Source organism: Salvia hispanica, chromosome 5 (assembly GCF_029641045.1).
Source record: "Salvia hispanica isolate PSC_SH4W2 chromosome 5, Shi_PSC_v1, whole genome shotgun sequence".
Classification (NCBI taxonomy): Eukaryota; Viridiplantae; Streptophyta; class Magnoliopsida; order Lamiales; family Lamiaceae; genus Salvia; species Salvia hispanica.
Window position 1 is genome coordinate 16437894 of NC_142696.1, and position 2511 is coordinate 16440404.

At 36.4% G+C, this 2511-nt stretch overlaps 1 long non-coding RNA gene across 1 annotated transcript; it reads right to left on the minus strand.

The window, feature by feature from the left end:
• Positions 1 to 683: 683 nt before the first annotated feature.
• On the minus strand, positions 684 to 1581 carry LOC125187920 (uncharacterized). Its single transcript, XR_007170682.2, has 4 exons — positions 1468 to 1581; positions 1283 to 1354; positions 1133 to 1204; positions 684 to 969 (listed from the first exon to the last, which is right to left on the minus strand). It is a non-coding gene; the product is annotated as an uncharacterized LOC125187920 (long non-coding RNA).
• Between the last annotated feature and the right edge of the window lie 930 nt (positions 1582 to 2511).

The following is a 2511-nucleotide window of genomic DNA, read 5'->3' on the forward strand; positions in this document are numbered from 1 at the left end:
ACAAACCTCCCCCTCAAACCAGATCACATCGGGACAGACAGACGCAGTCGACCTGACTCTGATACCACTTGTTCGGGTTCGGATTATCAACTGCAACAAACGTTTGATATTTTCCGCCGCTTTGAGTCAAACCCGCACGTATTTATTTTTGGGTCACTCCCAAAAGGCCTCAAACTGATTAGGGATTGGACAAGATTATATACACCTTCCAACTTCCCTCAGACATCGTATGTGGGATAGGCTTGTATATAACACGTTTCTTATTACTTGATTGCGTCGTATTGACGTGATATTGGTCAAGATCGGGCGATCTCGAGCTAAGATCGTATCAGGGTCTTGGTGAGGGGGAATTGGAGCAAGAAATCGAGATCGACGAAAATGTCCTCAAACCCGCCATATGTGTCGAAGTCGAACACATCTTCGTCGTTAAACAGGATGGTATTGCTAGGGTTTAATAGTCGTGCGGGAGTAATAACTAGAGTTATACTGACAGAGGCCCACGCTTAGGCCAGGGGCCCATTGGCCCCAAACAATTCTAATTTTAATTTAGATTAGAAACTTTTCAAGATGCATTTTAAATATGTGGCGTCTATGTGTGTTATTTTGACAACATGTGAATTACATATATTTATTTAATCATTCAAATAAATGAAAATAACATTGTTCATTACTATTGTGATTCAAAAAGCCTCAATCAATGTAACCCTACATTTGTTGAAACCACTATGAATCTCTCTAATCTTACAAACATTCCTCCAATTTCTTAACTTAGAGTTTAACTGGGGCCTCATAATATTCCTCCAACAACCTTATTTTTATTGTGCAAAGTCCAATCAAACATTCTTCTCTATACATTATCAATATGACGAAAATAGTTGTCGCAGGAAATACAAACCTCATAAACGAATATGCTATGCTTATCCATAACCATATCTCTTGTCCATTTGTTTCCTTCATTATTATAAGGCTCTACACCACAAGCGTCCACATTAGTATCAGTTTCACATAATCGACAATTGTGTGAATTTTTTTTTAAAATGTGAAAAATTTGTGTATATGTTGGAAGAATTGCAAAAAAAAAATCAGATGACAGTAATCACCCAAAAAAAATATTGTTGTGGATAGTACTTACAAGTCATTCAACAAGTTTAAGTTTGAGAAGGGTGCTGGTATTGGACCTACAAATGAATTTCCTTGAAATCTCCTACAAAAAGATAACAAATTATGATTAAGCTTGGAATATTTGATTCAAAATAGTAAGAAAGAAAATATTGTGACTCACAGCTGAACAAGACTTGACCAACTTCCGATGAAGTCAGGTATCGATCCTGTGAATCCATTGTGTGATGCCCATCTGAAATCCGAAAATGCACATTATTTATCATTAATAATTTGTTTGTTTAGATAGATCTCAAAAATATACTACTACTCTACATTTCTTTTATATATAGTATAGTGTGGTCTTACACTGTTTCCATGTTGCGTAGATTTGCGAATGATGGAGGTATGGGACCACTAACTTCAGAACTATCGATATATTGGAAAGAAATGATAGAGCAGTATCACAGAAAGAAATAAAGTGAAAAAGTGATGAAATTAAAAGAAGGATAAAAATTACATTTCTGATAATCGTGTTAAGCTCCCGAGCTCAGATGGTAAAGGGCCAGAGAAATCGTTTGTACCAAATGACCTACAGACAATGAAACATAATTTAACTGATAAAACGTTTTTCCTTGACTCAATATGATTGCTGCTTAGTTGATTTATGTTGATTGGATGCTTTTCGCAACTATTAGTAGTTAGGATCCAAAAGATCTAGCTTATTTGATGTCCGATTCTGAGGATCCATGTTTGCTCGAGTTTTAATTTCTCAGATCTGTTGTTCGTAGTTTCAAATCTGCATGATTATGATCTGTTTCAGAGCGTACGCTATTCTGCTTGGTCTGTTAGCTTAGATCTAGTTATTAGCAGTTTAATTTCTCATTTTTAGTCTTTTCTTAAGCATGCTCTGTTCCGATTCTTTGATTATTGTTCCATGTCCTGATTTGCTCTGTTTTCAGTCCGACCGTATGAAGAAGATGAAGTTGTTGGTTGTAGAAAATCATATCTGGAGTTCCTTTTGCTTTATGTCTTTTTGCAGCTTTCCTGCCAGGATTATTAGTTCAGGAAATTGGTCCTCACTTTACTTTTACACTTTGTTTGCCTTTTTTAGGAAAGTCTCCAACATGATCTAGTAGTTGCAGGTTCTCTTAGTTAATTATTTTAGATTTAAACGTTTATTACATGTTTAGTCATCATGCAAGTGTCCGTACGTAGTCCATCTAGTAGGTCAGTTAGACAGAGACCAGTTCATTTCTGCCTAGTCAAGTAGATTGAAACTTAACCCACTTAGTTTGCGTGGCAGCAGTCAAAACCTTTCCAAGTAGATTCCTCGTGGGATCGATCCTTACTTTCCTGTACTGGTTAATAGTACTGTGGGTTAAGGTTTTGGTAGCAGCTCTTATAACGCGT